Source organism: Ambystoma mexicanum, chromosome 6p (genome assembly GCF_040938575.1).
Source record: "Ambystoma mexicanum isolate Mex_15411 chromosome 6p, UKY_AmexF1_1, whole genome shotgun sequence".
Classification (NCBI taxonomy): domain Eukaryota; kingdom Metazoa; phylum Chordata; class Amphibia; order Caudata; family Ambystomatidae; genus Ambystoma; species Ambystoma mexicanum.
In genome coordinates, this window is record NC_090935.1 from 1,247,182,687 (window position 1) to 1,247,207,997 (window position 25,311).

General features: G+C 49.0%; 1 protein-coding gene across 1 annotated transcript in view; it reads right to left on the reverse strand.

Annotated features, from left to right (window-relative positions):
* Positions 1-25,311, reverse strand: part of CEP78 (centrosomal protein 78) — a 1,593,497-nt gene that overhangs the window by 806,386 nt on the left and 761,800 nt on the right. The window lies entirely within an intron of this gene.

The following is a 25,311-nucleotide window of genomic DNA, read 5'->3' on the forward strand; positions in this document are numbered from 1 at the left end:
CAGTTGCAGAATTTATTCCAACGGCAATGGTACAAAGACTTTGCTGCTGGCCTTCTGGCTGAAAGCAAAACCTCCATTACGTCATCCGGGAGGTCCCAATCGTTATATCTTAGCCTTTCAGAAACCAAGCGTGAAGGTTAAGTGTTTTGACCTCTGGATGGAGAACCCGACCCTCCTCTCGCGAGAGAAGGTCTTCTCTTTGTGGAAGACGCATCGGAGGACAGATGGCCATGTCCAGAAGGTCTGGGTACCACGTCCTCCTGGGTCAATCCGGAGCAATTAGGATCATGTGTTTCCCTCTTCTACCTCCTGATCATATGAGGAATGACAGGAACTTGAAGAAACGCGTACAGGAGTGGAAATTCCCAGTCCACTATGAACGCATCTCCTCGAGCTCCGCTTGGAAGAAATTCCCTGGAGCAATACCGTTCGCACTTCCGGTTGACCTTGGTCGCGAACAGATCTACTTGAGGGGTTCCACAATGGGTGAAGATCTCTTGAAGGACTTACTGAGCTAGTTCCCACTCGTGGGAGACCATGCTCTGTTGGCCGAGAGCGTCCGCCGATGTGTTCTCCTCGCCGGCTAGGTGAACTGCTGATAAGGAGATTCCTTCTTGAATTGCCCAATACCAGAGCTGCATTGCCTCTCTGCTCAGTGGTAGTGACCCTACACCTCCTCTCTTTTTGAGCTAGTGTATGGCAACTGTGTTGTCCGTTATTATCAGGACATTCTTTCCCCTTACATAGGACATAAAGGCCTTCGGGACTAGTCCGATTGCCCTCAGCTCCAAAAGATTGATTTGTAGTTTGGACTCTGATGGAGACCAACGACCGCTGATTGTCAGATCGTTGACATGGCCTCTCCACCCCATGGGTGAGGCGTCTGTCACTACTGTTCTCTCCGCCATGGTTGCCAAAAAGTTCTCCCTTCAAAATGTTGTCCTTGCAAGCACACCACAGAAGATCCTGTGAGAGCCTCGTTAGAATCTGAAGTAGGTCCGACATCTTTCCTGAGAATTGGGACCATTGAGTTCTTAGAGCCCATTGAAGTGATCTCATTCTCAGGCGAATCTCTGACAGCAGAATATTGCAGGATGCCATGAGGCCGAGCAACCTTAGAAAATCGAAGGCCGGTAGACTGTGGGCATTCTGAAATTTGGTAACCATCTGAAGAATGTCTTGAGCCCTCACCTCGGGTGGCGAGCTCTTTCCCAAGGATGTATCTAGTACAGCTCTGATGTACTGGAGCTTTTGAGAAGGTGTCATATGGGACTTCTTGTAATTGAAGGAGAAGCCCAGTCTGTGAAGAGAGTGGCAGGTGACGTTGAGATGATCCAGAGCTTGTTCGTGAGAACAAGCCCCAATCAGCCAATCATCCAGGTAGGGGTAGACGTGAATCCCCCATCTCCTGAGAACCGCTGCCACCACTGCCATCAGTTTGGTGAAAACCCTCGGTCGGAGGTTAGCACGAATGGCAGAACTCAAAATCGATAATGAGAACTGCCAACAGCGAACCTCTGGTATTTTCTGTGATGGATTGGCATATGAAAATAAGCAGCCTGAATGTCCAATGACATCAACCATCGTGGAGTTGGAGTGCCTGAAGGATCTGAGAAAGTGTGACCATCTTGAACTTGTCCTTTCTGAGGAACTTGTTCAAGTATCTTATGTCCAAGATGGGTCTCAGTCCTCTGTCTTTCTTGGGTATTAAAAAAGTGGAGGGGGGATACAAGATGGCTGGCGGAGAATGAACACGCACTCTCAGAATCTCCCGGCCGGGCCCATAAAGGAGGAGAAAGAAACGCACATAAATCAGCCCGCGAAGCCCCAAGAAAGGAGGCCGCCACACTAGAGGCACTACCTACCCGAGCAGGCGGAACCTCCGGAGAGCGGACTAGCCGACAAGCTTGCAGCTGTGGGACCGGAGCGGTGCCGTGTACCCCGACGCGAAGGCAAAGGCGGGAAAAGGAGCCTGCGGCAGTGCAGGTGGCGCCGATCCGGAGGCACTGCTGGGGACGGGAGTTGATCTCGCCACCCCTCCCTCTGCCCCCCCATCTGACCCTAAGCGCCGGAGGTGTCTCGGCCCGGTAGGGGGGAACTGCAGTCGGCGGAGAACACCAGCAACGCTGGACCAGAAAGAGAGCCCAGGAGGTGATCCCCCGGCACCCGGCTCTGCAAGCAAGGAAAGAAGTGAGGGCTACGCGCTGGGTGTGGACGGCTGGGAACACGACTGCGATCCTTGCAGTGGATAGAAGGTGGTCGGGCGGGCCAGGGAGAAAAAAGCAAAGGGACCGGTCCGCCTCCTTCAACATAAGTCACACCTCATACCGGGTGGGGCCCCTGCCCGCCGGCAGCTGCGCAATGATCGCAAGGTAAAGGCAGCACATAGAAGCACCGTGGGGGGGGGCCCGCAAATTGGGACAGGAGAAATAAACAGCCCAGCGAGGGATGGAGAAAACACGGACCTTCAGCACTAATAACGGCTCCTCTTCCCCCAGGCGAGGACAGCCTCAGCGACATCTAAAGCCGCAGAGAGCAACCAGGGGGGGAAGCAGGACTGAGGGCTCAGTGGGAACCCCAAAGAGCCAGCACCACACACATACACAGGCAGAACATAAGAGCCAGCACAAAGAGCACAAACGCGGGCCCAGGGGAAATGCACCGATTCCAGCCCTGGAGCAGGGCAGAGAAGGATAACAAAACCAAAGGGATAATAGAGTGAGAAGGGCAAGACGATGCCCGGGAGTAAGGAAAGGCAGACACCAGCAACACAAGAAGGGAATAAGAATACGAGAAGGGGCTAGCTGGAGAAGTGCTGACAGAAGCTATCACAGGACTCGGAGCTTGGCACCCAGAATAGACAGCAAGAAGGAGGGAAGCCCCCTTGAACCACACAGGAGGACATGGCTCTTAGCAAAGACAACCTTCCAAACTGCCTGAAAGGGATGGAAGAGAGGCTCACTGCCTCAAACCTGGAGCAAATGGCCAACCTGAAAGAAGATATAAAGAGCTCATTGGAGGGAGGTCAAGGAAGAAATTAACTCCCTGGGAAACAGGGTGGATGAGACGGAGCAAGGTCTGTCAGAGGTAGATAAGGAGGTACAGCAGAACTCAGAATTCCTGGAGCAGATCACGACGGCTAAGCATAACATGGAAATCCAGCCCGAAGATCTGGAGAATCGCTCCAGACGCTCTAACATCAGAATAAAAGGCCTGGCACAGTCAACCTCCGATGCAGACCTGAAAACAATGGCACAGCAATGCTTTGCAGAACTCACAGCAGATTTGGCCACCGAGGAGGTCCGAATCGATAGAATTCATAGTGTGGCCCCAAGAGGAACAGCAAGGGAACCAGACCCAGGGATGTGCTAGCCATTCTAGCCTCATACAAAGTTAAAGAGAAGGCACTCAGGGCAGCCAGGAGCAAGGCCAAGATAATTATGAATGGCTCACAGGTGAGCCTGTTTCAAGATCTAGCAGCCCCCACGCTTCAGAAAAGAAAGGCGATGGGCCCAGTAACAGGCATCTTAATGGGGGAAAAGATTCTGTACCAATGGACGTTTCCCTTCGGCCTAACATTCACCAGGGAAGGAAGGCAACAGAGCTGCAACATGTGTGGAAGGCCTGGCAATACTGGGAGTGGATAAAGGAGAGGAAGTACACGGGGAACAAAGAAGCAGGACGCAGCATCAGCAAAGAAACAGACCATGGGAGTGGACCACAGCACAGGGGAAGAGGTGGTCTAAGCTGAAAGATCCTCAAGGAGGAAGAAGATGGCAGGCAAAGGAGAAGGAGCTAATACATGATACCTCATTGCGCCAGGCAAGGCATGAGGAGCAGTGACAATTCATCTGGAGCGCCGGGCTGGGAAGAAAGGGCGAAAAGAAAACATCATGTATTCTTATGCAGGCTTGAGCCAGAAGGAGAGAGGCACTGTTTTGATGACCCTAATGGTTGAAGTAATTAGTAAAGGCCGGGTGGAAATGGGGCCGGACCCCACCCGTTAGGGTGGCGAATTTGGACACTGAGCCCAATCCAGATAAGGGAGGGGAGGAAGGGAGGCAGGGTGGAGAGGGGAGTTGCTAGTGGGTAGCAGGAGAGGAGGGAACAGAGGGGCAGCAGAGCTCAGTTCAACTAAAGGGGTTGGACCAGTTAGAGGGCGTGAGGGGCAGGAGAAGAAACCACACCAATTAAACTACTACTTATCTTGTTGCATAACGTCAGCGGTATAAACACCCCAGTAAAGAGGAGAAAGGTGACAACAAATAAGGGGGGATGGACCAGATATAATACTGTTGCTGGAAATGCACATTAAGAAAGGGGTTGGCGACAAACTGCATGTACACCAATTTTCCCTACCAGGCGAATACACAGAATAAGACAGCGGGGGTGCTAGTGGGATTGAAGGACTCCCTAGAGGAAAAGGTGTTGAAAACAGTTACAGACCCGAATGCAGATATATACAGATATATATTTATGCACTCCAGATAGAAAGGAGAGTGCTTACGATAGTCACCATGTATGCCTCTAACTCGGGCCTAGACTGGTTCTTACTCCCTGCCCTAAGGAAACTAGAATGAATTGCGGAAGGAGAAGTTATACTTACAGGGGATTTCAAAATAGCATGGGAGCCACAAGGGATAGAAGCAGGCTGGCCACAAATAGAGGGCAACACCCATCTAAATCTGTAAGAGACTGTTTGGCAGGTATGGCAGTGAAAGACCTATGGCGAGAGAGAAAGGGACGGGAAACGGGGTACACGTGCTACTCCTGTATACATCGAACGTCACAATCGACTATGCATGGGGCTCCCTTGGAATCCTTGGAGCTCTGGTAGCTATCAGGGTTGACCCAATAGCCCTATCCGAGCACGCACCCATGTGAATCTATCTCAGAGGACTTAAACCGAATATCTCATTATGGTCCTGGAGATACCCAAGCGAAATGCTTAGAGACAGGGTCGTACAGGAAACGGTAAGGGGCAAAATCGCAGACTACTTTAAGCTAAACGACGGGCTGGAGGGTCCCCCTATGCACAGTATGGGATGCCTTTAAGGCGGTATTGAGGGAGGAGCTGATCTTCCTGGGAGCGGCTAGATGGAAAGAGAAGGACAGAATGGAAAAAGACCTGGAGGTAAAACTGGGCGAGGCACAGAAAGACTTAGCAGGGGGTATGGATAGCGAGAAGGCCAACAGAGTGAAAGAAACTCAGAGACAGCTTAACATGTTCAGATCCGTCAAGGCGGAGAGAGCCCTGTTGAAACTTAGGCAGCAATACAACATAGGGGCCAACAAAGCAGATAGGATGCTTGCAAGGATGTTAAAGCAACAGAGGGGGCTGCGGCACGTGGGGGGGGGGGGTTAGGCAGCCGGATGGGGCCATAACTACTGTATCGGACGAGATAGTGCAAGCTTTCTCCTCATACTACGAAGAACTCTACTCCTCAGAACACCCAAATGAGACTAGGATAAAAGCCTTCTTAGACGGGGTAAAGCTCACCAAAATAACAGAGGAGAGCAGGGAGCATCTGGACAGGGAAATCACAGAGGAGGAGGTGGAAAGAACCTCCCACCCAACAAGGCACCAGGCCCTGACGGCTACACAGGGAATTTGTATAAAGCATACTGCAAGGAGTTAGAAAACATCCTCACTAGATTGCACAACTCATTCTGGAAGGGAGAGGGAGTGACCCTCTCGATGTCCGAGGCAAATGTAGTACTGTTTGAAAAGTCCAACAAAGACCCCACCAACTGTGGATCTTAAAGGCCCATAGCGCTATTAAACATTGATGTCAAAATCTACACTGGGATTCTAGCAGAAAGAGTACTGGCAAGAGTCATAGGGCTAGATCAATCAAGCTTTATCCCAGGGAGACAAACATGGGACATTACAAGAAGTGTGAGCCATCTCTTGGAGAAGCTAGACAAAAAAATGACTCCCAGCCACCCTGATCTCTCTTGACGCAGAAAAAGCGCTTGATAGGGTGGAGTGGCCCTACCTTTTCCAAAAGATGGAGCGGATGGGAGTTGGCACTGAATTTATTCGAATGTTTGAAGCAAACTATAGGACCCCCGCGATCAGGCTGGCAGTAAATGCACAGACGTCCGATCCAATAAGGATAGACCAGGGAACGAGACAGGGATGCGCGCTTTCCCCCTATTTATACGCTATCTACAATCAACCCCTACTGGCCGCAATCAGACAAAACAAAGAAATTAAAGGGGTCCCATTTGGAGGGGAGATGCACAAAACAGCCGTCTATGCAGACAACATGCTCGTGACGTTGACAGAGCCAATCTCCTCCATCCCCATCCTAGCCAAGATGCTGAGGGAGCAAGAAGGAATATTGGGGCTGAAAATAAACATGGGCAAATCTGAACAGCTAGAGATAGGCCCTTCTGTGGAGATGGCCTCCATCCTACATAAGTGTTCACCCTTTCGCCCGGCAGGAGGTAGTATAACTTACCTGGGAATCAAATTAACTAGGAGATATACAGAGCTGCATAAGGCAAACTTCACAGAATTCATTCTAAAGACGAAAGCAGACCTAGCCAAGTGGTCTCTACTCCGAATATCTTGGCTGGGACGCATAAATATGATAAAGATGGTGGCCCTCCCTAAGCTGCTATATAAATTCCAGGCCCTCCCTATTGCGGTTCCAATGGGATTTTTTAGGACGATGAATTCAATCATCTCCAGATTCATATTTGATTTTATTTATTTATTTATTTATTTATATAGTGCACCGAGCCCTGGGGCATCTGGGCGCATTTCTTGGTTACAATGACAAAATGTTTACAATTACATATGATACAGGAGGAACACATGAATTATTTACAGTCACAAATTGTTGCATATGCAATGACACAAGATGAGTTGTTTACAGTTACATATGGTACAATAGTTGTAAATGACTTTGCAGTGAGGAGAAAGGAGGCAATGATTACAGTAACTATTATTTAGGTGTATCTGAAGGTTCTTAGTCTTCTTTTGAGAGAAGCCATGTTTTAGAATTTTTTTCTGAATTGGTGGAAGGAGGGTTCTGATCTTAGCGTCAAAGGTAAAGTGTTACACAGTTTAGCGGCCAGCACAGGGAAGCTGCTGCCTCCAGCTTTCTGAAGCTTGAACCTGGGCACCTTCAGGCAGTCGGCTTGAGCCAATCTGGTGGGACGTGTGGTGGTGTTTCGGGTGAAGTTGTCAGTCAGGCAAGGTAAACGGCAGTGGGTGGGCCTGCAACGCCTAATGTCCCCGAGACAGGGGGGGGGGGGGATTAAGGCTGCCAAATTTAGTAAGGTATTACCAGTCTGTCCAGTTAAGAGTATTGCAGTAATGGTTTTTGGGGAGCATAGAAAAAATATGGGCCCGGATGGACAGAGCAGTAGCTGGGTGCTCTCTGGAGGGATTATTGTGGTTGCAGGGGACCGACAGGCCTCCCAGTGCAAGGCAAAGCAGGGTACTCTGGGCTACGTAGGAGGTCTAGGACAGATAGATTAGAAGAGGGCACATGTCTACTATCCCCTCCCCGTTCACCCCTATGTTTGATAACCCTGCCTTCTCCCCAGGTATTGAAAGAAGGTCTTTGAGGAGGTGGAAGGAGAGTGGGTGCGGGAAGATCCGGGACATGGTTTGGGAGGGGGAAATCACGACCTTTGAAGAATGCAAAACACAGGTCAGGCTCTCAGAGAAATACAGATATGAATATATTCAGCTGAGACACTGGCTGTGCCAAAAAGAGATTAAGATTAAGCAGGCAGCGACCTGCTTCTAACCAAATTTGAGACATTCATCACAACGCATACAGGGGAAAAACACTTGATAGCGGATCTATACGCTTTACTCGTAGAATGTGCAGATACAAAGAGATGGCCCTATCAGATAGCATGTGAGTGTACGTTGGGGGAAGCGATACTGAGGAGTCCTGGGAGAGGCTTTGGAGGAACATCCCAAAGCTGACTAGGTCCCTACAAACCCCGGAAGGCATGGCACAAAATGACGCTCCAATGGCATTATACCCCTAGCATACTTTGAAAAAAATTCAAATCCACCTCAGGGGAATGCTGGAGAGGCTGTGAGGGTGACGGGGACTGGGAACATACATGGTGTGGATGCCCCAAGATTAAGGAATTCTGGAAGGAAGTAGCTGGGTCTCTGCAGCAGATAGCTCCGGGAGTATGCCCTCTCACATTAGGGGAGATTCTATGTGGCCTGACAGAACGGGAGCAACAAGACACCCCAAAACCGCAGATGAAAGCCCTGATGACACTGTCGATAGCAGCCTGGAAGGTCATTGCAAAGCACTGGAAGCAAAAGGACACACCCTCACAAATCAGATGGCTCTGGATAGTTTGGGACATTCTGGTATCAGAGTGGATCACATATAGGATCCAAGGGGACTCTACAACATTCTATGCAGACTTGGGAGAAGTACTCTCCTTCTTGAAAATCGACTATGTGTAACAGTGGTGCACACAGAACATAAAGGTTTTGGACATACATTGACACGGGGTTAAGAAGTCTAGACCTACCCATTGTGGCTACTGATAGGAACAACCTATCCAATACTGCTATCTCTGCGCTCCTCAGTGAAAGGGGTAGTTGACATTGCTAAAAATGTTTTTTCTTGAAAATGCCAATAAAAATACTTAAATAAAATATATACAATTAAAAATAAGGGGAGTACCAACCCTTATTCCTCTCCGCTACAGGTACTGGTTCTATAGCACCTTTCTCTAGCAGGGTTAAAATTTCCTGCACAAGGAGCGGATCTGGAATCCTCAGAGTGGTTCCCCGGTGGATTGTTCTGTGGTCTCCGTATGAAAGGAAGGCAGTAACCATGGGCTTCGGTTTCTAGAGCCCAAGCATCCTAAGTAATGTCTCGCCATTCTTCTAGAAGCTGAGATAGTCTGCCCCCCACTGGTGAACTGTGACTCAATACCTTAGAGAGGTTTTGTGGCGGCTGATGCAGTGGGCAATGGTAAGGAGGCTGTTGCTGGCTTTGCACCTCTACCTCGTCCACCACGAGGAAACTTTCTCTGGCCCCTTTGACTGAACATTCCTCTTGCCCTTCCAACTGAGGAATAGTAGCAAAAAGATATAACCCTCCAAGGTTGCCCATTAGGACGAAAAGGCTGAGATTGCCTAATGGCGGCGCCTAAAGATGTGGCTGCCGCCTTTGAGGTCTGCAACTTCTCAAGGCCCTCGTCAGCCTTGTTGCCAAAAATGTGAGACACGTCAAAAGGCATGTTGAGAAGCCTAGATTGCACATCAGGTGCAAACCCTGACCTTCTCAACCACGTATATCTGTGCATAACGGTGCTGTTAGCCATGGTTCTGCTGATGCTATCCGTAGAATCCAAACCTGACTGAAGAGACTCACACATGGCCTCTTTGCCATCTCTAACAATCGCTAGGAAGACGTATCTTTCAGCCCCTTCGGGAATGTGCTCTGCCACCATGAAAATGCAATCCCATAGAGTGAAGGTAAACTTTGCCAGGGCACAATTGCAGTTGGCAGATGTTATTGCCATGCTCCCTGCAGAGAATACCTTCCTTGCCCATCCATCTACGTGTTTGTCGTCCCTATCCGGAGGGTGGTAGGGTACGCTGCATGTTTTGATGTTGCAGTAGCTGCCTGCACCACCAGGCTCTCCGGAGCGGAGTGTTTCGATAGGTAGACGGGGTCACTACTGGAAGGGTGGTACTTTTTAGTTGAGTTTTTATCAACTGCCAGATTGGTCTCCAGAGTTTCCCAGTTCCTGGCCACCCTTTTCTGTAAGGCTAAATGTAAAGGCAAGATGGGTTCCGATTGTGGACCTTTGTCAAGAATGTCGGTAATATCGTCCTGTTCATATGGTAATGGCGGCCTACTCCAACCCATGTAATCCACCACCTTTGACATGAGCTGCATGTAGGATGCATCTGCATGGTCCCCAGCCTCTGGTTTCCAAAATTCAAGTTCAGGTGAGGTATCTACCCCACTTGCGGTTTGCACATTTTCATAAAGATCCTTCATCCTTGACTCTTCCACAATTAAGCTCTCTGGTACATTGGGTGTACCATATTCTAGGCCAAATGGGGCCTCTTCATCAGACCGTTCCTCTTCTTCACAAATTGTACTAAGACTAAGAGACTTAAAAAAAATCTTTCTTAGGCTGTGGAACATAGGTCTTTTCTAGAATTACAGATTTTGGCATAATTGGCTTTAGCGCCGAAGTAGTCATCAAGGTTTTCTTCATCAGCGTCATTGGTTTAGGAGGTGCGTTCGGCGTCGACGGCACAGCCAGTAAAGAAGGCGCAGCAGGAGTCAAAGTCTTCAGCGTCGATGTTGAGGTTTAGGCAGGATTCTAAGGCAAGGCCGGCGTCGAGGGTGTCTATGGCGTTGACAACCTCGACCTGGACTTGTGCTTTTGTCTTAAGTGATCCTTCGAGGAAATATCGGATCGGGGCCTAAAAGGCTCACAATGTGGATCAGGCCTTTTTCACGGGATCGAGGGCGCGCAAGACTTAGGATGAGGCCTTTCCTTTCCGGCTTCCATCGAAGGCTCAGTAGTAGCATGGCTAGGTATTTGTTTTTCAAAGATCTTAAGCTTTTCAACGCGGAAGGCTTCCCCTTGGCCGGAGTGGATTTTTTGATAAGGCAAGCAACTCATTCGGGGGAAGCGTCCGACGACGAAGGCGACCTACGGTGCCTTCTCTTTGACTTCTTCGAGGACGAAGAAGAGTGGTGTGAACCACTCTTCAACCTGGACCGCTTGGCCTTCTTCCTCCAAGAGAGTCTCCTCTCGACTCGTCAGTCAAATGTTTTATGAGTCGGGTAGGGGATTTATTTTAGGGGTTTTTACCTACCTTCAGCTTCCCAGTCATGGACTGGCACTTCGAGCAGTCAGAGGTGTCATGGTCCACTCCGAGGCTCCACAAGCAGATACGGTGCAGATCCATCAGGGGCTTTTTCCGATCTGCAATCCCCACATTTTTTAAAGCCGTACTTCGGAGTTGTCAGTGTTTATGATGAAGGCATGTTTGAGGATTTGTAACAAAGACGTCACAAGACATGAGGCACGCCGAATTTTGTGGAAGCTATCACTGTCACAGAAAAACGGAACTGAAGCCAACAAGTGCTGCGCCTGCTATATATGTCGACTCGACGCCATTGATGAAAAAAAAATTTGAAGCAGCTGAAGTCGGACAAGTGTCAAAGATGAGGAATACATGGGAGGACACAATCCATTCGAAATGGAAATAAGACAGAGAGGAGGACCCAGAGATGGGAATGTCAACCTCAGCAAGGAAGAGGAAATAGCAGAGGAAGAAAGGAAGGTATGTGAGGAGGTTCGGAATCTGCTAGACCTGGAGGGCACCGCAAGCTATGCCTGGAGGCTGCAATGGGGATCATGGATTTGAAGATTGCAACATGGAATATTCGGGTAAGGGAACGATCCGAAAGAAACAGAGGGGGGGCATTCTAAAAAGACAGGGAATACAGGTAGCCCTGATACAGGAGACGCAATGAAATAGGTCCAACCTGGTGGCACTAGGGAGACAATGGGGAGGGCAAGCAATTGGTACTTCATAGTCATCGCAGGGGAGGGGTGTGTTGATTTGGGTGGTGGTGGGGGTGCCGTTACAGGTGGAAAAGGTTAGGATGGGGAGGACAGTAGTGCTCTTGAGAAAATTGGAGGGACAGACCATATGTGTAGTAAATTCGTATTCGCCAAATATCGATGACAAGGAATATTTTCCTTCGGTATTAAAAATGGTAGAGGCACACAGAGAAGGCCTTTTTGTTCAGGGAGATTTCAATTGCCAATTGGATGTGAATTTGGATGGTGCTGGAAGGTCAGGGCCATATAAGAAACAAATGACGACGGCACTACACAGGGTAATGGAAGAGCTAGACCTAGTGGAGCTGTGGAGAGAGGCACATGGTGAGGAGAGGGGGGTTCTCGTATCAATCAGGGGCACATGGGTCCTATTCTCGTTTGGATTATCTGTTGGTGGGTAGGGAAAGTTTTCACCTAATTGAAGGGATGGAATACTTAGGACGCACCTTATCGGACCACTCCCCCTTAGTGACGAGATTGCTGGGGACGGGAAAGAAGTCTCTGTGACGGTTGTGGCGCATGCAGGGGATGGCGCTGAAGGATATTGCTTTCAGGAACAAGCTCTGGGGAGGGATAGAACACTATTTTGAGCAAAATGCAGGGTCAGTGGCAAAAATTGGGATATTATGGGAGGCCTTTAAGGCAACTATAAGAGGGCTTTGTATTTCCACGACAGTAGGCATGAGAAAAAGGTTGGAGGGAGTCCTGGTGCAGGCAGAAAAACAAGTGGCGGAATTGGATAAGGAAGCGGCAGGAGGAGGGCAGGTGACATACTGGCCCAGGTTCTGCCATCATAACATTGGTCGACCTTGCACATTTTGACAGTAGCAAATGAGATTTAAGATTACATGGGGAAGGGGACAAAGCAGGAAAACTACTGGCCTGGTTGATATACAGGGAATGTCCATGCCGCACTATAAGCCAAATCAGGGATGGAACGGATGAACCGGTGAGTACCCAAGAACAGATTAATAAGATGTTTGTGGAATTCTACAGGGAGCTATATACCAGTGAAGGAGAACATGTAGAGGAAGATGCAGACAAGGTCATCCGTGCGATCCAATTGCAAAGGTTGCGGGCAGACCGGAGGGGAGAATTGGAAGGTCCAATAGAGGAGGAAGACATACGCTGGGCTTTGGGATCAATGAGGAAAGGTACGGCCCCGGGTAGTGATGGGCTCCCAGTAGAATTTGATTGTGAATATTTAGACGTTCTAGCCCCATGGCTCAAGAAGGAATAGGAGGAGGCATTTGAGTGCAGTATCCTTCCAAAATCTATGAGGGAAGCCATTATAACAGTCCTGCTGAAGGAAGGGAAGGGAAGGATCCTTTGGATAGCACATCGCATTGTCCCATTTCATTGTTGAACGTTGATGGGAACATTTTGGGGAAAATCTTGGCAAATAGGCTGGCGGGAGTGGCTCCAGAGTTGGTACCCCCAGACCAGCGCAGATTTATTGGGCGGAAGAGCACGACAATGAATAATGGAAGAGTGCATCATGTAATGGACCAAGTCAAAACCCAGAGGGGGGAAATGGCGCTAGCCTCTTTCGATACCATGAAGGCTTTTGATTCCCTGGAATGGAGTTGGTTATTCCGGGTGCTGGAGAGGTATGGGTTTGGTACGAATGCGCGTAGATGGCTGGGTTTACTATACAACAGACCATTAGCGGTGGTGAGGACCAATGATTGGGTGTCTGGACGATGGGAGCTAGGCAGAGGGACAAGGCAGGGGAGCGGTCCCCCCGATTTAATTTGCACTGGCCCTGGAGCCACTGGCAGGGAAATGGTGACAAGCTGGGATTTTAGTGGGGGTGAGACACGTATTATCACTCTACGCGGATGACCTGTTGAACATGGGCAATCCTCTGGATAATCTCCCAATGTTGATGGAGGTGCTGGGGAATTTTCGAAAACTATTGGGTTTTCACATAAATAAGGACAAATCCCTACTGTTCCCATTGGGAGGACTACAAGACAGTAAAGGGGGGGGGGGTTTGGATTTGCCAGACTGGGGGATAAAATCGGAGATAGAATCATTTACATATTTGGGTATCCGTATATTTCACGAAATGGAGAAAACATTTGTACACAATACGGGGAGGGCGCTATCTAAAATAGGAAACTCTGTATAGTTTTGGAAAGGAATACTCCTCTCCCTAATGGGAAGGGTGGTAATATGTAAAATGGTGTACTCCTGAGACTACTCTACTACTTCACCAATATACCGTATGTGGTCAAAAAGATATTTTTTTAAATGTTGGATGGTAGAATCGGGGAGTTACTGTGGAACAGGATTAGAGGGTGGTCTTGGCTTACCGGATTATGAGGGCTATTTTATAGCAGCACAACTGCAGATGGTGTTGAAATGGGGGCAGGCAGGTGTAGAGGTTCTGAAAGGGCTCGTGGGAAATCTACCGACTCACCGAACAGGGTGGAACTGTTGTGGAACTCGGTCAGAAACAAAGGGATGACAAATGTGTTTGTAGACTAGAGAGGTATGGTGAAGGTACATCCAGAGGAGGCAAACCAAGGGGTTGTACAATGGGGCGTTACCTTGGTGCTCGGACCCGAAGATAAGGCAGGCTATCAGGAGGGTTGGGGTACAGAGGCTCCAGGTAGATGGTTGCTGTGTGGTGGGGGACCTTTTCGTGGGAGGGACGCTGCTGACGTTCTCAGAATGGTGTGTGATATATGGTCTCCCAAAGGGACTGTTCCCGACATATGGAACGGTAGTTAAGAGACTAGCGGAGCTATGGGAGGGAATACCTGATGAACCAACGGGCAGCCCAGTACTGCAAGTATTATTGGAGCAGGCAGGGGGAAAGGTGAAAATCTCCTGCATCTATAGGGCCCTACAAGAGGAGGTACCCTGGGAGGAATTTAAGGTGAAGAGTAAATGGGAAAGTGGGCGGAGGCAGAAACTGTGGTATGGCAGGAAGCGTGTAAAGGGGAGACAGAAGAAGAAGCCGGAACCCTCTAGGGTTGGAGGCAACTGATAGCTGAATTATTTGGGCCTTCGCATGATGGACCAAGTGATAGAGACCCAATGAGTTCTGTTGAAGCGGAATCCCCACCGCAAGATGTAGAGAATGGAAATGAGGGGGGAGTAGGCTGGGGAGGGGGGAGGGAAGGGGAGACACAGTGGGCTTGAATACAGCAATGTATGTTTATCTGTGATTGACATTATGCATCCACTGTAAGTTTTGTTATTCTTTGAATAAAATTAATAAAAACTTTTTAAAAAAAATAAAAATAAAAAAGGGTAAATGGGAAGCAGATGGTGGATCCCAGATATCTGAAAAGAAATAGATAAAGATCTGGGAGCAGGTCCAGAAGGTGACACAGAACACTAGATTTCAATTGGTTCAGTTTAATTTGCTACACAGAGTGTATGTGACCCCCAACTAGGCTCTGAGCAATGAAGTGGACCCTAATTGATGAGTGCCCGAGATGTGGGATGGGCCCAGCGGGACACTGGCACATGGTCTGGGAATGCGGAATTATTGCAAGATACTGGTAAAAGGTTGTCAAAGGGATAAACGAATTGTTAGGGACAAGACTGGAGTGCAACGCAAGAGTATGTCTGTGGGGAATTCTTTCGGCAGGGAAGAGTCATAAGTCACAGAATAAGTTGGTGAGGTTCCTACTGATATTGGCTAAACACTGAATGGCTATTGCCTGGAAACATCCACAAGGCCCATCAGTAACGCTGTGGCAGGGGGATGTCCGCAGATGGGGGATGGCGGAACTGGAGATTCTACAGGCTAATTGAGACCCGACAGATGAAGAAGGGGTAACAGCAGACTGGGGTCAGTTGTTGAAAGATCGGAGGCCACCATGAGACATAGGAGGGGTAGGAGGCGGGACGGGGAGGAGAGGGGAGGGAAGACAGCGGATGAGATATGCCACCGACAGAACTCCAGAAGAACAAGTTACTTATCAAACTGGTAAAGTTCTTTCGATTGGATGTTGCTCCAACATATTCCACATTTTTGACATGTAATGCCCACATCTGTGTACCTCGGAAACTTTTTCGGCAGAGGGCGTCCTGTGTCGATGGCATAGGGTCGATGTGCCTCAAAGGCCTCCGTCGAGGGCGTTGTCACCGGATGTTAGAAATAGAACGCACGGCGCAGGTAACCTCAGTTTGTTTTTTCCTCCATAACGTATGACCTGCACATATCCAATGCCTGCTTGACTGCACATAACCTTGCGGAAACGTAAGCTGCAATCGCACAGCAAATTCTCCAGAGGGGCAGGCTAGGAGGGCAATGTGGAATACGTTGGAGGAACATCCAATCGAAAAGAACGTTTTATATTTTGTATTTGTTGATTATTTTTACCACGTTACCAGTTTGGTAAGTAACTTGTTCTTCGAATGGACTGTGTCCTCCAACGTATTCCACATCTTTGACAGACTCCCAAAGCAGTACAAGAAAATGGAGGAGGGAAAAAGAATTAAGAGTACCCAATTAGATGGTAGAATAAAGAACCGCCTTTCCAAAGGCCATATCTGGACCATGGAGCGCATCCAAGGAGTAATGTTTTACAAAGGTGTGGATAGAAGCCCATGTGGTTGCATCACAAATATTCTTTATAGGAACTCCCCACTGTAGGGCTGTGGAAGTAGCTATGCCCCTAATGGAATGAGCTTGCAACCCTTCCGGGGGGGTCCTTACCCGCCAAACGGTAACATTCAGAAATGTTGAGGATAATCCACCTGGACAAGGTCTGTTTTGTCACAGCCTCGCCCAATCGGTTATCAGCATACCCCACAAAGAGTTGATCGTTCACTCGGACACTGGACATCCTAGAAATTTAAAAGCTCAGAGCTCTCCTAGGGTCCAATCTATGGAGCCGCTCCTTTTCCTTACCAGGATGAGGAGGAGGATAGAAAGCAGGAAGAACCACTTTCTGGCTCAAATGAAATTCAGATACTACCTTAGGTAGAAAGGAAGAACGTACCCTTAGGACAACCCTGTCCTTGTGGAACACAGTAAAGGGCAGATTAGATGAAAGTGTCTGCAATTCACTCACTCTGCAAGCGGAAGTAACCACAACCAAGAACAATATCTTGAAGGACAATAATCTCAAAGGACAAGAGTGCAAAGGTTCAAACGGAGCACCCATTAGAAATTTCAAAACCAAATTCAAATCCCAAATCGGCACCTGGAAAGGGGACGGCAGGAACAAGTTGGTCAGTCCTTTAAGAAATTGAAAAATCAAAGGAATCTTAAAGTAAGAACATTCTTCAGACAGGTGCTTAAATATGGACAGCGCCGCCAGGTAACCTTTAATGGTACCCACTTGAAGGCCCCTGCGGGCCAAAGAAAGCAAGAAAGACAAACCCATAGGAATGGAACACTGAAAAGGATCAACATTTTGTCCTCTGCACCAGTCGCAAAACTTACGCCAACAGCAACGGTACAGGGATATTTTGTTGCTGGCCTTCTGGCCGAAAGCAACACCTCAGTCCCATCCTCCGGGAGTTCCTAATCCTTATACCTCAACCTTTCAGATACCAAGCGTGAAGGTTGAGAGTCCTGACCTCTGGATGGAGAACCTGACACTCCCGGCCCCCTCTCGCGAGAGCAGATCCTCTCAGTAGGGAAGATGGCGTGGAGGGCAGATGGACATTTCTAGAAGGTCCGGGTACCACGCTCTCCTGGCCCAATCTGGAGCAATGAGGATCATGTGGGATCCGAACCTCCGTAACCTCCGTAACACTTGAGGAATGATGGGGACTGGAGGAAACGCATACAGCAGTGGGAATGACCATTCCACTACGAATGCGTCTCCTAAGGCTCCTCTTGGAGGAAATTCCCTTGAGCAGAATCTCTCGCACTTCCGGTTGGCACTGGTGGCGAAGATGTCCACTTGTGGGGTTCCCCAAAGGGTGACGATCTCCAGAAGGACTTCCTGAGCCAACTCCCACTCGTGAGAGATCGTGCTCTGCCTGCCCAGAGCGTCTGCCACCGCATTTTCGTCTCTGGCCAGATGAACTGCCGAGAGCGAAATTCCCTGCTGGATTGCCCAGAACCAGAGCTGCATTGCCCCTCTGCACAACGGGAGTGACCCTAACCCCACTTTTTTGTTGAGGTAATGCATGGCCACTGTGTTATCCGTCATGATCAGGACACTCTTCCCCTGCACAGACAGCAGAAAAGCCTTCAGGGCTAGCCTGATGGCCCTCAGCTCTAACAGACGGAGACCAACGATCGCTGGTGGTCAAGTTGTCAGCATGAGCGCTCCCCCCTTCATCAGGTTCCCTTTGTTGGCCTACCACAGAAGATCCTGGGAGACCGAGAGTGGAATCTGAATGGGATCCGACATCTTGCCTGACAACTACGACCACTGCATCTGCATCGTTGCAGGGATCACATCCTCAGCCTGATCTCTGGCACCAGAAATATGCAGGATGCCATGAGGCCGAGCAACCTTAAGTTTTCGAAAGCTGGGAGACTCTAGGCATGTTGAAACTTGTCCACCATCTGCACAATGTGATGAGCCCTTACCACGGGAGGCAAGCACTTCCCCAAGGATTTGTCCAACACAGCCACGATGTACTAGAGCTGTTGGGAAGGTGTCAGATGTGACTTCTTGAAACTGAGGGAGAAGCCCAGCATGTGGAGGGAGCAGCAGGTGAGACCGAGGCGATCCAATGCTTGCTCGGGAGAACACGCACAGATCAGCCAGTCGTCCAGGTAGGGGTAGACATGAATCCCCCCTCGCCTGAGGTACGCCGCCACCACTACCATTAGCTTGCGGAAGACCCTCGGGCGGAGGTCAATCCGAATGGCAGGACCCAAAACTGAAATTGCGAGTCGACAGTCGCAAACCTCAGGTACTTTCTGTGCTTGGGTTGAATCGGGACGTGAAAGTAAGCATCCTGTAGGTCCAGAGACACCAACCAATCCTGAAGTTGAAGGGCCGGGAGGACTAGATTAACCATTTTGAACTTGTCCTTCCTGAGGGGTTTGTTCTTTGGGATCAAATAATTTGGGGATACCATCCCTTGTTCCTCTCCGCTACAGGCACCAGTCCTATAGTGCCTTTCTCTAGCAGGGTCAAGATTTCCAGCACAAGGAGCGGATCTGGAAGCTTCAAAGAGATTCCCTAGTCGGTTGTCGTGAGGCCGCTTTAGAAAGCGAAGGCAGTAGCCGTGGGCTTTTGTGTCCAGAACCCACGCATCCGAAGTAATGGCTCGCCATTCTTCCAGATGCTGAGACAGTCTGCCCCCAACCGGCGAACCATGGAACATGGCCTCATGACTGTTTTGGAGCGGCTGCGGCCGTTTCTCAAGTTAAATAGGTAGCTGCCCGAGTGGCTTTGGCACCTCTATTTCCTCGACCACCACAGGTACTTTTTCGCTGACCCCTTTGACTGGCGGCTCCTCTCGTCCTATAAAAGGAGGAGTAGTAACCTAAAGAGCCTCCCCTCCACTGCTGTCCCCTGGGACGAAAAGGTGGAGGTTAACGCACAGCTGTGCTTAAAGATTTTGCTGCAGCTTTTGAGGTCTGCAACCTCTCAAGGCTCTCGTCAGCCTTGCTGCCAAACAAATGCGCGCCATCAAAGGGCATGTTCAAAAGACGGCTTTGCACATCCGTAGCAAACCGACTTCCGCAACCACGCAAATCTGCGTATAACAGTGCTCACAGCCATGGACCGGCTAACACTGTTGGCCGTGTCCAAACCCGACTGAAGGGATTCACACATGGCATCCTTGCCATTTTGCACGAGAGCAAGGAACCCATCCTTTTCTTCCCCCTCAGGAATATGCTCAACCGCAAGAGAAACAGTTCCACAGAGAGTGTGAGAATCTTGCCACGGCACGAGTGGAGTTGGCTGATTTCAGCGACATACTCCCCGCAGAAAACACCTTGCGTGCCCACCCGTCGAAGCTTTTGTTGTCCCTATCAGGAGGAAGGGTAGGATACGCCGCCTGCCTCGAGGTGGCCGTAGCCGCCTGAACCAGCAAACTCTCTGGAGTAGGGTGAGATGAAAGGTAGCTGGGGTCGCTACCGGAAGGGCGGTATTTCTTAGTTAATGATTTGTTAACTGCCGGAAGAGATTTGAGGGTTTACCAAGCAGCCGCCACCCTTTTCTGTAAGGTTAAATGAAATAGCAACACCGGGCCAGAGGTCGGACCTTGATCCAAAATGTCCGTTAAGTCATCCTGAATAAAAGCTTCAGGAGGACTGAACCAACCAAGGTATTCAGTTACTCTAGCCATAAATCTCCTGTATGACTCTGCATGAGCCCCAGGCTCGGGCATGCCAAATTCCACCTCAAACGAAGTGTCCAGGCCACCAGCGTCATGAAGAGATTGTTTCAAGTCTTCCAATTGGCTAGCCCCTGAAAAGACAGGAGCCACCTCAGGTTCAACCTCGTCAAGATCTAAATCAGATCTCTCCTCCTCCTCATAGATGTCATCCAGAGGGAGGTAAAAGTCCTGTCTCGGAACAGCTGAGGGTCTGGCATCCATAACAGACCTTACAGACTTGGAAGTAGCCTTCCTTGGAGGATCCAAAGTACCAGGGATCTCTGGCAGTAAATTCCAGCCAAAAGGTCCCGAAGGCGTCAAGAGCACGGATGGCTTTGGCGTCGACAAGGGTGCTGACGGCTGATATGAAAGCAAAGCTTCGACGTCCGTATTCGACGGACACAGAGCCGACTTCGAGCCCTTAGCAGGTTTCTGCGGTCTTGCTGGGGATGAGGACCGAGACCTGGAAGCACGTCTCTTGCGAACCATCCTGAGCCTTGTCCGAATGGGACCTCGAAGGTTCCTGATGAGGATCGTGCCGAGGACCCGAGCCCGAAGGCGTACGAGCCCCGGATCGAGACCGTTCCTTGCCGGCTTCGTTAGAAGGCACGGACGGAAATGTGCCCTGCGATTGAAAAATCACCAAAATCTGCTCCCTGAAGGCAGCCCATTCCTCTGAAGTCGAGGACTTAGTTGGATATATCACTTTACTCACAGCTCCATCATCCCAGGAGGACAGGGAAGGCGACCGGTGACGGTGCTTCCTGGAATGCCAAGACGAGAAGGACGAATGGCCAAAACCACTCCGGGACCGAGACCCCCAGGACTCCTTCCGGCGCAGAGAGTAGCCCCTCGAATCGTCGGTGGACATACCCTTGGGCGTGGATTCATGGGACTTACTGGGTTTAGAACCCCAACCTACCTGAAGCTTTCCCTTGCGCTCCTGCAAGCCCTTAGCAGTTAGCAACTGGCATTTGGAACAGACGTCGGTGTCGTGACTCTCACCCAAGCACCACAAACAAATGCGATGGGGGTCAGTAATCGACTTGCAGTCCCGGCAAGTCTTGAAGTCAGACCTCGGAGTCGGAGGGGTTGAAGAAGAAGACATTCACAAGGAATACATAAGGCGCGCCGAGTCTCCAAAGAAAACAAGTTTGTGGAAAAAACCGAACTTAGGCTTCGGGCGCCTTGTGTCCTATTTATAACATCCGGTGACGTCGCCCTCAAAGGAGGCCTTCGAGGGACACTGACCCGGCACCATCGACGCAGGACACCCTCTGCCAAAAAACTTCCGAAGTACACAGCTGGGGACATTACATGTCAAAGATGTGGAATATGTTGGAGGACACAATCCATTCAAAGAATACGTACGATCGCCTGGTCTGCTAGTCAGGGGAAGGATGGCCGGGGGGTCTGGAGATTCTAAAGGCTAATCGAGACCCGACAGATGAAGAAGGGGTAACAGCAGACTGGGGTCAGTTGTTGAAAGATCTGAGGCCACCATGAGACATAGGAGGGGTAGGAGGCGGCACGGAGTGGAGAGGGGAGGGGAGAGAGGGGATGAGATATGCCACAGAGAGAACTCCAAAAGAATACGTATGATCGCCCCGTCTGCTATTCAGGGGAAAGTTGGGCAGGGGGGTTGGTGAAGAGGAGACAGGGAGGAGTTGTTACAGGGGTCAAAGGATACTCGGTCAAGTGTTAGGGAGATTAGGGTTAAAAGGGGTGAAGGGGGAGAGGAAGGGGAAGTTGGGATTGTTTACCTGTTGGTTTATTGCAAATGCCAATAAAGAGTGTTTAAAAAAAAGACAAGAAAGTACTCCTTGTATGCAGTCTCTATTCGTTATGGGGTCCCGATCCTTCTCTGGTGGTCAGTGGTTTTGCTGTCTTCACTGAGGTGAGTAACTACTCCTCGATGCATTCTCTATTAGTTCTAGGGTCCCCAGCCCTTTTCTTGTTGCCAGTAGTTTTGCTGTCTCCACTGAGACGGGCAAATACTCCTCGGATGCACTCTTTATTCATTAAAGGGTCCCGATCCTTCTCTGGTGGTCAGTGGTTTCGCTGTCTCCACTGAGGTGAGTAACTACTCCTCAATGCATTCTCTATTTGTTACATGGTCCACAACCCTTTTTGGCCCACTTTCAGGCTCTGCCAATTTGATGGCTGGAAGCTGAGACCCATCGACTCTTCCCTTGTCCCCACGGTCCGCCTGTGCCTCCTGTTACCTGATGGGAGCTGCTTGCACAGCGGTGACTCTTTCAGGGACTGACATCCTTCTCTTCCTTGCTTCCCGCGGTCTTCGGTGGCTTTGCAGCGTTTCCACGTTTGTCGGTTCCCTGCAGTCTCACCGTTGTTGTGGGACCACACGGTCCACCCCCTGTGGGAGGTCACGCCACTGCCCCGCCTTCTTGCACTGTACCTCAGATATGCTGCCGCTAGGCCTGCTGGAGACACTCTCTGCTTCCCACTTGCGTCCTCCAATCTCTGGTCTTCGCCGCTTCTGGACTCCTGCGTTTGGCAGCTTCTTGGCCTCTCACTTCTCGGGGGCTGGCTTGACCCAGCTGGGCTTGACAGCTGATATAGTCCTTTGTCTCTTCTTATACGTTTATTGCCAGCTCCTCCCTGATGGAAAGTCCTATGTTCCTTTTAACATTTGCATCTTGATGCCTCCTCGGGGCAACCTCGTGCCAGTATTTGCCTGACCAGTACTTTCACATCTTCTGTGGGCTTCCTCATCCTAGTCTTTTCTACCTCGGCTGTGCTGAAGGTATTCTAATAGTAAATATGTTTATCCTGAAGAAAGGGGTTTGTGCTAGACGGGAGGGCCAGAGAATGTTGGGGGTGTGATGTCAACTCAGGGCATACACCCTAGGTGGTCGTACATTTCGCAAAGTGGGTAGTTCCTCCCCATGACGTCCTTCCGCATTTAAACCACCCCTTGTGGGGCTACTCAGTAGTGACCTTACCTCCCTAGCCTCATGGGAAGGGGCTCCCCCTAGGGAAAAGTGACAGCACCTAGTGAATCATCACATCTGGTACAAAGTATTGTTATCGAAAAAGATGATTAACAAATAAATATGGAAAAGGATGGGGGCCCTGGAAAAACTACCATCTGAATCTGAGTCTGAGCAGGGAATTATAGATTGGGAACAGAGGAGATAAGTATCTCTAAGTGTGAATATGCACTAAATTGACCGCATTGTAGGTTAATACTTAGCGTCAGTCTAGTGTACCTGACTTCAATAATACCTTTTGAAGTAGATTGAAGTGCTGTTTGACTCCAAATAAATCCAGGAAACAATAACAAGATGCACAAATTGCAGAAAGACCACTCTTTAATGCATGCAGTCATCGGCCCCGAGATCAGTCAGTCGCAAGTGATTAAAAGGCTGATGACTCCCGACACACCCACATCGGGTTACAGTTTTTATAGACAGAAACCACTAAATTACAAAAATATTCCAGACAATAAGTAAATGCAATCTCCTCCTGGCTCTCACCATTTACAAACCTAGAGATCGACATACATTGCCAAAATCTACTGGTTAGCACATTACACGTGACATTTCCAAATCCACTCCCCCAGCAGATGATTGAATCAGCTAATTAGCAAAAGTGAAATCAGCACCTGGCAACAATATTAGATACACAAGCATCCTTTCCCATGACACCAGACAGTGGCACTCTAGTCTGATGCGAGGACTTGTAGCTTCCTCACTGTGAAACATATCTTTTGCAACTATCACGTGTTACAAACCCCATTGCTTAGCTAGACCAAGGACAGAAACTGTCAGTTTGCAGAACGCTCATCGAGAGAGAAAGAGAGAGAGAGAAAGAGTGAGAGAGAGACCAACCATAGAAAAAACGAGCAACAGAAACCCCACTTTTGAGAACTAATTTCTTGCATTCTTTGTACTATCAGACGACTCTGTCATAAACTAGACAGTCCTAAAACTACACTAGAGGGCAGTAGATTCAAAGCTTGATGCAGTATTTTGGCAGTGACTCAACATGAGGCCTAATTCACATCAGGACATCTTTTATAGTTATTGTGTTTCCGTTTGGTTATTGCATAAAACATCAGTTATTATTCTGTGTGTTCGACTTCCCTGGAAAAACCTCATGAGAGAGGATAGCAGGATCTTCATCTTTGTAATAATAACTAATATGATTAATATTTGCGCTGCCTGTTCACCCAGCCACATACTTGGCAACTTTACAAGCTCTCTGCGATGCTGCAGAAACGAGGCCTATTCTTAAAATGGCAGAATCACTAAAACAACATGGAACCTTCACGTTTTGAGTATTGTCACAGTTCCCGTTTAGAACATTGCGTTTGCATATGAACAGTGTTATAGTTTAGTGTTTTATGACATGCCAGTGAAAAGACATTTTATTTAAAAATAAGGTTGCTGTCAGCAGCAGAAAGACATGCTATATGGAATAGGTTTCTACACGTGAGACGCGACAGTGTGTGAGGCCTCCAACTTGCATGAAAGTAGTGAGCCAATCCAGAAATCTGCAGAAATTATCTGGATATGCTGCAAAACATAGAAGACACCAAGCTGCAATACACGGAAAACCTGATGGCAGAGGTGTGCAAACCTCACCAACTGACATGCAAAAATAACCAGCATGGAAATAGTGACAATTGTGCTTCAACACAGGCAACTGACAATGGATTTGCCTCTGCTCAAAATTCACTGATCTCGGGCATGTCATTAAGAAACTAGAGAGTTGGTGCTCCTTGGGCACTTTGCTTCTGGACATTGCCTTCTTGTTCAATGTCTGACATTTCTTCTTCATGATTGGACTCTTGGCCGTCTCCTGGTTTCCTCTGGTTGTTCCATTTTTGTGGCAATTACTGAATGTGAACTCGTGCCATTGGGTAAGATTGGCAATCTTTGAACAACAAACATAGTACTTCTCCGAAGGCCTTGAACCATACCTGTGCCTGGTACATTATACAAACTCACATGTACATATTCTCCTAAACCTATACTCAGTCCAAAAACCCTAGACTATAGTAGGATGTAAACCATGTTTGTAGCTCATTCCTCTATCAAGCAGAGGTTCCACATCTCAGAGGTAAACATTTGCACATCTTGCTTTGTAGCACCGAGGAACAAGACCCAGCTGTGCAGTCGTCCTCTCTACCTTTGGTCCTAGTTCTGCCTCTGAGGAGAAATACAAATATGGCTTCAGTGGATAGTCTCTGGGGGTCTTCTACTTAACGGATTTTGGCAATCATCTCCGAAGCAAAAAGGACGTTTTTGACAACTATGCCAGTCTAATCTGCCTTTAATACGGATTACATTTGACTTCCATCTTCAAATGGGGCCACAGGAATAGTAAGCATAGACACCTTTCAATGAAGAGAGTCTAACAAACCGATTTCTTTAAAGCCATAATCGAGACAAATAAGCAGTCATTCGCAGCAGCTTT